The sequence below is a fragment of the Octodon degus genome, unplaced genomic scaffold, assembly GCF_000260255.1.
Source record: "Octodon degus isolate 3935 unplaced genomic scaffold, OctDeg1.0 scaffold00140, whole genome shotgun sequence".
Lineage (NCBI taxonomy): Eukaryota > Metazoa > Chordata > Mammalia > Rodentia > Octodontidae > Octodon > Octodon degus.
In genome coordinates, this window is record NW_004524716.1 from 1,456,345 (window position 1) to 1,468,743 (window position 12,399).

The 12,399-nt window shown below is 50.0% G+C and overlaps 1 long non-coding RNA gene across 2 annotated transcripts; it reads left to right on the forward strand.

Moving 5' to 3' along the window:
• Positions 1-4,555: 4,555 nt before the first annotated feature.
• On the forward strand, positions 4,556-12,012 carry LOC111812739. Of its 2 annotated transcripts, none has more exons than XR_002818155.1 (3): positions 4,556-4,673; positions 5,479-5,584; positions 10,866-12,012. It is a non-coding gene; the product is annotated as an uncharacterized LOC111812739 (long non-coding RNA). The 2 variants fall into 2 exon arrangements; XR_002818156.1 differs by having other exon boundaries at positions 4,556-4,668.
• The last annotated feature ends 387 nt before the right edge of the window (positions 12,013-12,399 follow it).

Sequence of the window (12,399 nt, forward strand, 5' to 3'; positions counted from 1 at the left end):
TGGTGAATTATTTTTTCCTGCATCCTAGTTGTTTTTAAGAGATCCTTTCTTACCTTTTCACTAGCTGCACCAGCATCTTCAAGATCTGAAACTCTATCTTCACTTTCACTCAAACGGTTTTTCAGGCTTGTAATTGAGATTTTAAGGTCCTTATACATCTCTTTGACTCTGCTTCATGTGATCTATTTCTTTTCTGTATTGCTCATTCAAGGAATCCATCATTTTTTAAATTTCCTATATTTTTTTTATCAATGTCTTCTTTAGAAGCAGTTAATAGTTCTTTTACTGCAGAGTTTTTTACAGATTCGGTTTCTTTACGTTTCTGCATTTGATTCTTTAGTTCAGGTGCTATGAGTTTGAGATTTCTTTTTTCACTTCAGACACTAATTCTGCTTTGAGTTCCTTTAAACCTTTCTGTACTGGCTTATTTACTTCTGACATTATTAATTCATGTATTTCAGCTAAGCTAGTGTCCACTACATTTGTTCTGGTTGGGCATTGTGTTTCCTGTATATGTTTCTGCATTTGATTCTTAAGTTCAGCTGCTATAAATTGAGTTTTCTTTTTTTTTTAATTCCAGAAATTAATTCTGCTTTGAGTTCCTCTTTCTGCTGTTGTTTATTTACTTCTGACACTATCGATTCATTTATTTCAGCTGAGTCAGTGTCCTCTGCACTTGTTATGGCTGGGCTTGAGACCTGAGATTGCATTTTGTTCCTTGTCTTTATCATTTCATTTAACACTGACCTGTGGCCTTTGGTGTAGAGCTTTGGTGCAATTATGTTATCACTTAATGAAATTCAGGTACTGATATACCAAGTTCTAGTTCATGCAGTTGTGCCTGGCTTGGGTTAGGCTACTGTGACCAGCTCCTTACCGTTGTTGCCCTTGGAGGTGGGTCAGCTGTACACCTCTGGTAAGATGATCTGTTCCTGAAATAGCTGTGTGGTTTTGACCCTAGTCTCACTGCGGGGACTTTAGCTGCAGGGTTTTACCTGAAGCCTGTATGCTAGGTCTGGAGGGTTATGAGGAGGCTCTCCCACACACTCACCAGTGTTGTGTTTTGGTGGGTCTGCAGGACTCCCAAGAGCGCGGCAGCAGTTCTTACTCAGATGGCAGGCTGCGCTGGGTCTGGCCAGGCAGGGGGGTCTGGATAACGGAGGCAAAGGCCTCTTACACGGCGGGCCTGTGCTTGGAGTGGTGGGTGGGCTCAGGACAGAGCAGAACTGGGGTTGGTTGGATATGGAGCAGAACTCTCCCCCACACTCGCAGGGACTGGGGGTTGGTTGGATATGGAGGGCCCAAAGCGCGGCTGAAGTTCTCACCCAGAAGGCGGGCTGTGCTGGGTCTGGCCGGGCGGGGAAGTGCCTCTCATGTGGCGGGCCTGGGCCTGGTGTGGGGGGCTGGTGTAGGACAGAGAAGAAGCTCTCCCCCACATTTGCAGGGTCTGGGGTTGGCCGGATATGGAGGGCCCAAGACCTGCGTTTGGAAATCATGGGTGAAATTCCTGGTGTAGTCCCTGGTGTCCTCAGCCATGTGAGCCCACCCACATGGATCCCCCACACATGGGTTAACTCCTGTGGCTTCAGAAAATCTCACTGAGCCACTAGTCTGTGAAACACCTGGGGCTCTGAACTACCCCAAATTACTAGCAAGGCTGGCGAAAATACTCACCGAGGGAGAGCTGTTCTGGATGGAGAGACATGTGGGGAAAGGGGTCCTGGAGAAGGGACCCCGAAACTCACCCCAGGACCTGAGGAAAACCAGACGTTTTCCTGGAAGAGAGGAAGGAGGGGAATGGAGGAGATGGAGAAAGTAAAATACATTTTATGTGAATGAATGATAATCTTTTTTCTCTCTTTTTTTCCACTCTGTTACCAAGAACAGAATGGTATCAACAAACCAGACACAGAGCCCTCGACTAAAAAGATTTCTGAGTCAGACGTCTTTCCTGGAAGCTGTGAACTTTATCCTCCAGCAGCCATTAATCTAATATTAGGCCCCTTAACCTCCCTAATTGTTCTCTTTCAGTATCAGCTGGTTTCATATTAACCTTTCAATCTTTCCCCTAATGCAGTTACCTCCACCTCGAGCCGGCCCCGGTTTATAAGTCGCAGCCAGCCCAGAAAGTTCTTCTTGCTGCAGCCCCCACCCCTCCCCTGAAAGCTGCCCTGTCCTCCTCCGAGTGCTGTGAAGGAAGCCCCTGGACACAGTGTGCAGCCTCAGGGCGCCTCAGCTGCAGGTGGAGTCTAAGGGACACAGCCGCAGCCGGCGCCTTACGCTTTGGGTCCTCACCGTGGTGCTGCTATTAGTGGAGATGACGGTTATTAATGGAAAACAGCAATAGCTGTCAGAGCTCCTCAGCCTCAGCTTGGCTGTGTGCTCTGCTATTTGAGCTTTTTGCCTTCTCTCCCAGGAAGAGCCATGAAACAGTGCTTGGACCAGGCAAAGTATCTGGGCAGATATGCAGGAACGCTGTGCCCGCCTATCTTAAGCTCACATGGTGCTTGGGAAGCCCCTCAGCTCTACTGTGTTCCAGTTTCCCAAAAGCCAAACCACAAGCACCAGCTCATGGGCCCCCCTCAAGCCTGAATTCAAATTATCACCTTTCCTACAGAGACAGTTTTGGAGAGAGGGCCTTGGGCACCTTGGCAACTGAAAATATCTATCATGTATGTATGTATGTATACACGAAATTATACACCAAAAAATGTAAGCAGTGAGAGTCTTTTGTTCCATGGGACACACACACCAAGCCAGGGTAGAAAGCTAGAAAGAACCCTAAGCTTTGCTGTTCAAGCCTTCGTTTCATGGAGTCAGGGCCTTAGGGTTGAGTGAGTCAGAGGGGTTACAGTGCGCAAGTGGGCTCCTCCAGCCTCCCCAGCTTCTGTCGGGCAGAAGAGGAAAACCAGGGTGACAGCACAGTAGGGGGAAGGGGAGTGGCGGCTTCTTCCTGGCCTGGCCCAGACAGAGGCATTCCGTCCCGCCACCCGGACCCCAGTCAGCTCTCGCCAGGTGTCCACCTGCGGGCCCAGCTCAGCTATCTATCACTGGCCAGCTTGGCGAGTGATTTTCCTGGTGAGGATGCCCCACCCAGCATCCCCTTGGGCTCTAGAAGGCCCTCACTGGAATACCCCGGAGAGCAGGAAGAGAACCCTGACTCCTTGGCCAGGTGTCTCCCATCCGGGCAGGTGTGTGTACATGGACTCAAGGCCCTCATCCTGGCCGCTGGGGTTTGGGATCCTCTCGGGGACAGCTCCGCTGCAGGCTCAGCCAGCTCTTCCATCGGGTTCCAGGGTCTCGCTTGGCACTGCCCACACCCCAAGGTGCGCTGATGCCCAGCCCTTTCTTTCCTGTGTGGGGCCTCTGAGGATGGGGTGGGGAGCAGATCCTGGAAAACAGGGGAATATCGCCCTGGACCTAGGGACACAGCCCACTTGGCAGATGGATGGCTTCCAGCCACACCCCGCTTGTGAGCCTCCCCTCATCCTAAAACTCACTCTGGGAGGGGTCAAATGCCTCCCGGCTGTGAACCCTGCCATGGTGGGCCAGAGGGCCCTGCCAGCCGTGGACCCGAGGGCTGGAAGTGAGCATGTTTCTGGGTGACAGGCAACTGAGACTAAAGATGAACCTGAAATACAATTGAGTCGACAAATAAATGCTTCAAAGCCAGGAGTGGTGGTGCACCCCTGTAATCCCAGCATGCAGGAGGCTGAGGCAGGAGTTTTGTTTGGAGTTTGACACCAGTCTGGGCTACAAAGGAAGTCTGAGGGCAGCCTGAACCGCATAGTGAGACCCTGTCTCAAAAAGACAATAAAATTAATAACACTTTTTTAAATTTTAGTACAGGGTCTACAGGGTCTCACTACGTAGATCAGACTCGTAGTGATCCGCCTGTGTTCAGCCTCCCAAGTGCTGGGATTACAAGCGCGTGCCACAATGCTCAGTCTCAGTCACTTGCTCGGCACGCCCCCGGGGGCAGGGCCAGCACAGTGCTCTGAGATTGAACCCCAGCTTCGATGTCTGCCTGAACAGGCACTCAAGTCTGCTGAGCGATTTGGCTGGCCTAAGCAAACACTTTTAAACAACAAGGTACTGTTTTCTAGTTCTTCCCTTATAAAATGAGGGCATTTTAGGCAACTGAAGCTTTAGCATTTTGTTTCTGTCCGTTGGGTTACCAGTGTCCAAAATTAGACCCAGAGCTGTCCAATTTGACCACTGTCCCAGGCTTATTATTTCTCCTGGAAGAGGACCGAGCAGCTCTCGCTGCACAGGCCAGGGGCTGACTCCCCATTTCTCTGAGTGCCATTTATCAGGCACCTGTGGTCAGCCGAGCTTGGCTTGGGCTCGGTGGGAGGCCGGCCAGCCAGGACATGCTGCTGCTGGGTGGGCACTGCCTGCTAACAGCAACAGAAAAAGGAGGAAGAGGAGGGAAGGGAAGGGAAGGGGAGGGGAAGGGGGATGGGGAGAGGAGGGGGGAGGGGGAGAGGAGGAGAGAGGGAGGAGGAACAACCAAGCGGTCAGCTCAAATGAACTGAGAACAAGCTCACTGGGAACAGGAGGGTTGAGACTGGAGAAAAGGCGGCCAGGCGGGGCTAGCCACCAAAACTGAAGGGGTCTTTGCCTGGGACTTGGGAGCAGCCAAGCCGAGCCGGCTTTCCTGTGTGGGTGAGGTGGGCAGTTGGGGTGCTGGGGTGCTGCTAAGTGATGTCGCTCACAGTTGTGAGTAGGAAGCGGGGCAGAGGGCCAAGCAGGCTGAGAAGCCAGGCTTTAGTCTGAGCGCCTGCTCGCTCGGCGGCCCTGCAGCCCCGCCCCCACCCTATGCACACAGCATTCCCTTTCTCTCCAGCACAGGCTGATGCCTGGGGTGGTACAGTCATTTCCATAGCAACCAATTGTTCTGTCATATGATTCTGACTCTGGGAACAGAAGGGACACATGAAACCACTAAGTGACAGAGATCTAGTTTTCCAGGAAGTGTCCCTGCTAATAAAGAGAAAATGTATACACTAGAAGATAAATGGAACAGGCATAAGCAAGTGCTAAATTTTCCATGAGACATCAGCTGTTTGCTAAAAACAACAATAACAACCTAATGGGCCAACAAGGACAGTGCCAGCCCAGAATGGCCCAGGAGTGTGCAGGGCAACATCCATGGCAGGCCTCATGTTTAGACGGCAGGGCAGAGACATTTGATGAGTCTCTCAGATGCTGTCCGCGTCCCGGGCCCAGACTGGCCAAGTTGCCCTTGGGAAGGCAGCAGATGCTAACAGGTCCCAGCTTTGCCAATCCATGGATGTGCTGGCAGGGGTCAGAGCCTGGGGATGACGCTGAGCAGGTCCCCTGCTTGCCTCGGTTGTCACAAAGGAGGTGACCAGACTCATCCCTGTTGCAGTGGCGCTCTGTCCAGGCCAGAGGCTGGCTTTAAAAGTCGAAGCCATATATATCGGGTTGATCGGACGTGTTGTGTGACTTCAGAGAGCAGGAGCAAGACCGATTCTCAGTCACCAGCCATCTGCATCTCCAGCTAACAGTCGCTGACAATCGCTATGTGACAATCAAGGGCTGGGCAGCAGGAACGAAGGTAAGAAGTGGTGGCACCTTTAGAATCCTCACATCCTACTAACAGGAGGGACATGAAGGTGTGGCCAGGCCCAGGCCAGTGACCTCGTGTGGGTTAGGGAAAGGCATCTTGGTGTGCGGCTGGAGACCTCTCTCCTTGCCCCAGGTTGGGCTGCAAGGAGAAGCAGGGCGCGGCCTGGGAGACAGGGAAGCAAGCTGGAGGGGGTGACGCTGAGCAGCTGGGGGCTCTGGCCACCGCTCTGAGGCCCTCATTCTTTTTAAAGATTTGCCTCCAGGTGAACAGAGTATGCAGAGAGGAGGAACAGCCTTGGGACAGCAAAGCAGAACAGCAGACCCTCAGTGAGAAAAGGACAAGGTCTGGGGTTGTGCAGGCAGATTGCGGCTCTAGGAGATTCGAGGTGGCATTGGTGACTGAGCAGACAGCCAGAAACCCTGTCAATCCGCCCTGTAGCTGGTGGGGGCCTGCGACATGGTTTTAGTGCAGAGCCATGTCTGTGTCGTCACCTGGAAAGATATGGGGGGTGGTTGAACACTAACCGCAGGACACAACCACCTCTCAGTTTCCTGGACTTGGCTACTTAGCAGAATCCCAGAAACTCCCAGGGACTAAGGATTAGCCTGTTTAATCACTCAACACCTGTTTATCAGCAACAACTTGGTGTTTTCCATGATGCTAAGAATTATCGTTTTTTGGCTTTTTGAATAAGATTAACATAAGGATTGTTGGGCTCAACAAAGGCATGGGCCATCCCCTCAAGGCATTTAGAGCACGGCAAGAGTTACACAAACACTTGATAGTTTATAGGAGATAAATTATGTTCTATTTAAGAGCTAAGTCATTGGTGGTCATGGTATATAGCAGACTACTATAATCCAAGCTATTCAGGTGGCTAAGATGGGCAGACTGCAAGTTCAAAGCCAACCTGCGCTACATGGTGAGACATTACTGCCTGTGGTGGATTGCTAACTGGTGATGGTCAACTTGTTACACCCAGCTGAACTGAACTAGCACAGTGCTGGGTATGGGAGGCCACCTGACGGTTGTTGCCGGCAGTCTAAGAGGCAAAACTAGAGAACATGAGGTTGGTAGGGAAGCTGTTGGGTGCTGTGAGAAGCTGTAAGGAGCTGTTGGTTCCCTTGGAGGAGCTTGTCCTGCTGGCTGTCCTGAAGAACTTGGCTGTTTTCATCGGAAAAGGAGTTCAGGATCTCAATGTCACTGAGAATGGCTGTGGTTCCCTTTGGGGGAGCACTGGACCTCATCTTAAGCATCGCTTCCTGGCTCTGGAGGGGAAGATGGTGCACTGCTCAGCCTCCTGGAGAAGCTTGTCATGTTGGCTTTCCTGTTGGGAACTCAGCTTTCCTCATCGCTGGAGGAGCTCAGGACCTCACTGTCACTGAGGATGGCTGTGGAACTTTGGAGGAGTTCTGGTGCTTACCTTGAGCTTTGCTTCCTAGTTCCAATTCAGACCCCTCAGCCTGCTGGCACAGATCCTTCATCCTGCGAGCACACACTTTCTAGCTTCCCCCACTGACCTTGGGGCCTTCCCAGAGGGTCCCTGAAGCGGGCCTGAATGAGACATTGCTGGGGCTCTAGGCCTCCAGTTGGACTTATGTGAGGCACTGTGAGGGGCTCTAGGTCTTCAGCTAGATTCATGCAGGATATTAGGATCCAGGCCCTTGGCTGAATTCTTTGGTCTTCAGTTTGTAGACAGATTTCCTGCACTCCTTGTACATGATTCTTTGGGTGACTCATTGTAAAATAATCTAATAAAATAAGCCCTACATTGTATTTTTCTCCTTGCAGAAACTCCAAACAAGACGCTGCCTCAAAGGAAAAAAAAAAAAAAAAAAAAAAGGCCCACATCAGGGTTGTAAGTGGATGAGAGAGAGACAGAGACAGAGAGGCAGACGGAGACAGAGACCCAGAGATAGAAAGGGACAGAGAGAATTCCTCAGGACTGGCTAATCTGGAAAGTCTTCAGGGAGAAAGTCTTGTGGGGAGGAAGAATAGACAGATGGAGAGAAAAATGTCAAAACAGAGGTGTATTTGGATGAGACGGTGCTTGCCGAAGCGCACATTCAGCAGCTGCTACCAGTGCCACGTAGCGCCGGTCTCAGAAGGAGCCTGGGCCTGACATGGAAAGAGACCTGCTCTGCCTCTGGAAGACCCTTCACTATCAGCCCGGACCCAGGTTCTGACTGTCTTATCTGCTGCTTCATAGGGTGAAGGCCTGGGCGAATGCCTTTCTTTCTGGGTGCTTCTGCCATGGCCTTGTGTGTCAGATGGGCGCGGGGATGTTATCTCAAGGACTCTTGGAAAGGGAGACAACAGATAAAGGACTCCAGGAGCAGCAATCCCCTGTCCCCTTGCTGGCCCATCAATAATGCCACAATTGAGACCCGAGGGAATAAGCATTCCAGAATCCTTTGAGCGTCCTTTAGAGTAAATATACAGGCTGGTCAGTGGGAAGAAAAATATGCTCTCTTCCCGCCTGTGGGGTGAGTTGACCATGCCCTCTTGTCTCCGGATGTTTGACTTCCTGAATCTTCTCTGAACAATGCCATCTCTGTCCTGGCACCCCTGGCAAGCAGTCCCATGAGAGCCAGGTTCTTGTCACATGTCCCTTTCCTGGAGTGAGTCACTGGAGTATTGAGCTGTAGCCGTAACCTTCACCGGAGAAGGGAGGTGAAAGTGGAGGGGAAAAAACACAAGCGTGTAAGGCTTGGTACTTAATGTTCCCTTCCATCAACATTGTGCCCCGGGGCTTAACCTTGCAACCCAAAAGTACAGCAGGATAATGAATGGGGTGAACTGAATGACCTGCTTGTAGTCCTCAAACAAAGGACCTTTCAGCAGTGCATGGTCTTATCTATTCCAGTCAAGACTAGTCTGTTACAAACCAGGGGAGAATGGGGGAATTTCTGAGAAACTTCTTAGTCCTATCGGAAAACTGGACAAGCCATTTTGTTATCTCCTCTGGAAAAGTGGTAACGGAAAAGAGGGAAAATCTAATTAACCAAAGGAAACCCACCTGAATGCTGCGAAGGGACAGCATTCTTTTCCCTTTGGTGGTTAAGCACAGTTTTAGGATGACAAAAAAAAAAAAAAAAAAAAAAGCAGCCAACATGTGACCTTCAAGATCTAATTCTTTTCTTTTCTTTTTTTTTTGCGGAACCAGGGATTGAACTCAGGCCCTTGCGCTTGCCAGAGAAGCACTTATTCCACTGAGCCATCTCCCTGGCCCCCAAGATCTATTTCTCAACACTAGGTATGTGCTTGGTAGTGGGCGGCATCACGGCTGCTGAATAGGGCAGAAAAATAGGAGGGTAGAGGTGGGCATCGTCTAGGTACCGCCCTGCGCTCTGTTGCTCGGCCTTGGACTGTGCTTCGCAGGACCTCACTGCTCTGAGACTGGGGTTCTTAATCTGAAACATGAAGTTGGTTCAAATAACTTAATCTTTTCTTTTGCACATAATCCCCCAAGTTTTAATGTTTATGGCTATTCTGATAAAAGAAGTAAGAGAGATGACAATGATCCTTCCCAGTACCACTCCATCACCCCTGGCTGTGCCCTAAAATGCAAGCCCAGAGGGGGCTCCACTTCTCTGCGCGTCCAAATGAAGCGAAGCTCACTTGCTGGCTCTTCTGGCATCGAGGCAGGGACGAGTGTGAGCGTGTGCAAGCCCAGCTCCACAGAGGCGTGCCTTCTAGTAAGGATGCAGAAATACCTGTAGACCAAGCTTAGGAGAAACAGGGCGTCCTTCCTGTGATAAGGGTCATCCTAGCATGGGTGGACTTCCTGGAGGAAAGCACGCTTGCGCTGAACTTGGGAGGTAGGTGGAGTCAAGTTAGGAGGCTGAGACCAAGAAGAAAACGGGCCCAGGGAAGAACAAAGGTGTGGGCAAGGCAGCGTAGTGCAGCTCACCCGAGGAGTGACAAGTGGCCCTTTCTGGCTAGAGCTTCGAGTGTCTGAGGGAGTTGAGCTCAGAAACTCAGGCAAAGGCCTATTCATAGTCTTCAGAATTTTTTTTTTTAATTTAATACTGTATTTAGGACAGGGTCTACAGGGTGTCACTGCGTAGATCAGACTCTTAGTGATCCTCCTGTTTTCAGCCTCCTAAGCACTGGGATTATAGGCGAACGACACCATGCCTAGGCTCAATCACAGTCTCAGAGTTCCCCGGGGGCGGGGCTCACATGGCATGTTGGGAATTGAACCCCAGTCCCTGAGCTCTGCCTAAGCAAGTGCTGTAGCCCGCTGAACTATCCGGCCAGCTCTAGCCTTCAGAATTTTGAAGAACTTGGACTTGGGGAGAGAGATCCTGCTCAGGAATGTGTCTTAGTGGTGCTTGGAGCTCATTCAGGGTGCCCTGTCAACAGGAAGGCTTAACAGACTAGGGTAGAGGTGGAAAGAGCCACAAAGGGTTATCACTACAGGCCACGGAAGCCTGCAGTCCAGTGTGAGAGCAGGACTGGAAAGGAGGAAAGCTTCGGAGAGGGTCCATAGAGGCAGTAGAGTGGGGTTCCAGGACAGGAGGGGTACGGGGGAGTAGAAGTCACCAGAGAGCAAGATGGCATGTTGCAGAGTGGAGTGGAGTGGAGCCCCATCGCCCTGACATGCTGGGCTCCTGAGGTAACTTATTCTGGGGTTTCCTGGTGGACAGAAATTGGCCAACTGTGGTGAATTATACTTCATCCCTCCACCTACTTTCCTTCATTAAAAATAGAACCCCTGTGTATTATTTGTTGAAAAATAAAAAAAAAATTAAAAAAAAATGATAATAATGTGCATCATTTTATATATGAATCTAAAAAATTGAAAAACAATATAACAGATTCCCATTGTGCTGCATTTACCTCATTAATTTGTAGTCACATATTTTTTCTGAACTATTTAAAAGTAAGCTATATAATGTCCCTTTCTCCTAAATACTTCTGTATTTCCAAAAACACAAATAAACATAGTATATTTATTAAAATCAGGAAAAAAAAATAGAACCCCTAACTTTTATCTGGACTCGTACCTTATACTCTTACTTGGCATAAAGATTTTTTTTTTAAAACCTTTATTGTAGGGCTGGTGAGGTGGCTCAGTGGTCTAAAGCACCTACTTAGAACAAGCTTAGCAAAGCACAGGGACCGCGGTTCAATCCCCCAGCACCACATGCCAGCCAGCCCCGCCCCCTGGTGGGCTGAGCAGGCCACACACACACACACACACACGCACGCACGCACAAATAAATTTAAAAAAATAAATAAATAAAACCTTTATTGTATCTAGGCAAGCTCGTGTGGTGACATCTGGCCGATGATTGGAGCCACCAGGGTCAGACTTCTGGAAAACAGTGCTTTCCTGCTGCTCAGAAGGCAGCGATGACTGGAGCGTGAGTGGCTGTCTTGAACCACAAGGCAAAAGCCGCACACTGAGCAGGATGCAGCCAGCTGGTCCGTCCACAGAGTGGCCTGTGGTGACTGTGGAATCACCATGCCTGTCCCGGGCTGCCGTCACCTGGATTTCATCGATGTGAAGGAGAAATAAATGGAACTTGTGCTATTATTTACGTTTTGTGTCTTTTGCAGCCTAATGGAATCTTAGGCTATTTAACAACATGCAAAGGTGTGCAATGCCAACTCACTCATAACTACCTAAGAATGAAAATAGCTGTTTCTGTGCTGCTGGACATCTTCTCCCAAGTCTTTCAGCGCCCCATGAGCGAAGTCATTATCCAAAGACAGACAGGAGAGTACAGACTCCGGGCCGCAACAGCCAGGCTGCCTAGCACTTGGCCACATTCTTCGCTTACAACCCTGCCCTCCTCCCTCAAAGCAGTAAACCTCGGTCCTGTACGCCCCGGACTTCCTCCCACTGGGGAGCACTACTTTCTGTCTGCTCTTTTCTACATGCCCAGTAACCTGCCTTTTGTTAATATGATGCAAATCAGGTACACTAAAATCAAAAATAATTCAGCTCTCTGGTTGGCATCAGATTTGAGCCCCGCTTCTGGACTTACATAATAGACGTCTTAACTGAGCAGAGACTTATTTACCCAAAACCTGTTTTTGTTCCTTAGGTGTGCGTGGTTTAGCTTCTTAATGCTTTTCCTGCACACAGGATGCTTCCTTATCTGACTATTTGTATGTTCTAAAGGATACTTTGACTTATCACTAATGGCAGGGACCAAAGAAATAACCAAGTTTGGGACTAACGCCAGAGTTCAGCTGGTGCGGAGGCCAGCAGGACAAATCCTACCGCCTTCCTGCAAAAGACATCCAGAGGAAAAACTGGTTTTAGCAGGGTCATGGCAAAAACAGTTGCAGAGTTGCTAAATTTGAGGTTCTAACCACCAACCTTGTGTGGAAGCCTGGCCGTGTGCCTGGCGGTGTTCTACGTGCTTAAATAAGTCGCTTCATGGGCCAGCCAGATAGCTTAGCAGACTAGAGCACCTGCTTAGGCAGAGTGCTGTGGCCAGGACTCAATCCCCAGCGTGCTATGCCAGCTCTGCCCCTGGGGGCACACTGAGACTGGGCGTGGTGGCACGTGCCTGTAATCCCAGTGCTTGAGAGGCTGAAAAGAGGATCACCATGATCTACGTGGTGAGGCCCTATAGACCCTGTACTAAATACATGAAAAAAAAAATAATAATAAGTCACCTCACAACCTCAGAATGAGGGTGTACTACTGTTGTCTCTGCCTGTGGGTGGAACCCAGGAGCTAAAGAGCCGTTGGATCTGCGCAGCAGCATAGGGGTAGCAAATGGAAGAGCCCTCACTCAAACTCACCTGCTTCTGATCCACAGTCCTCACCTGTACCGGTG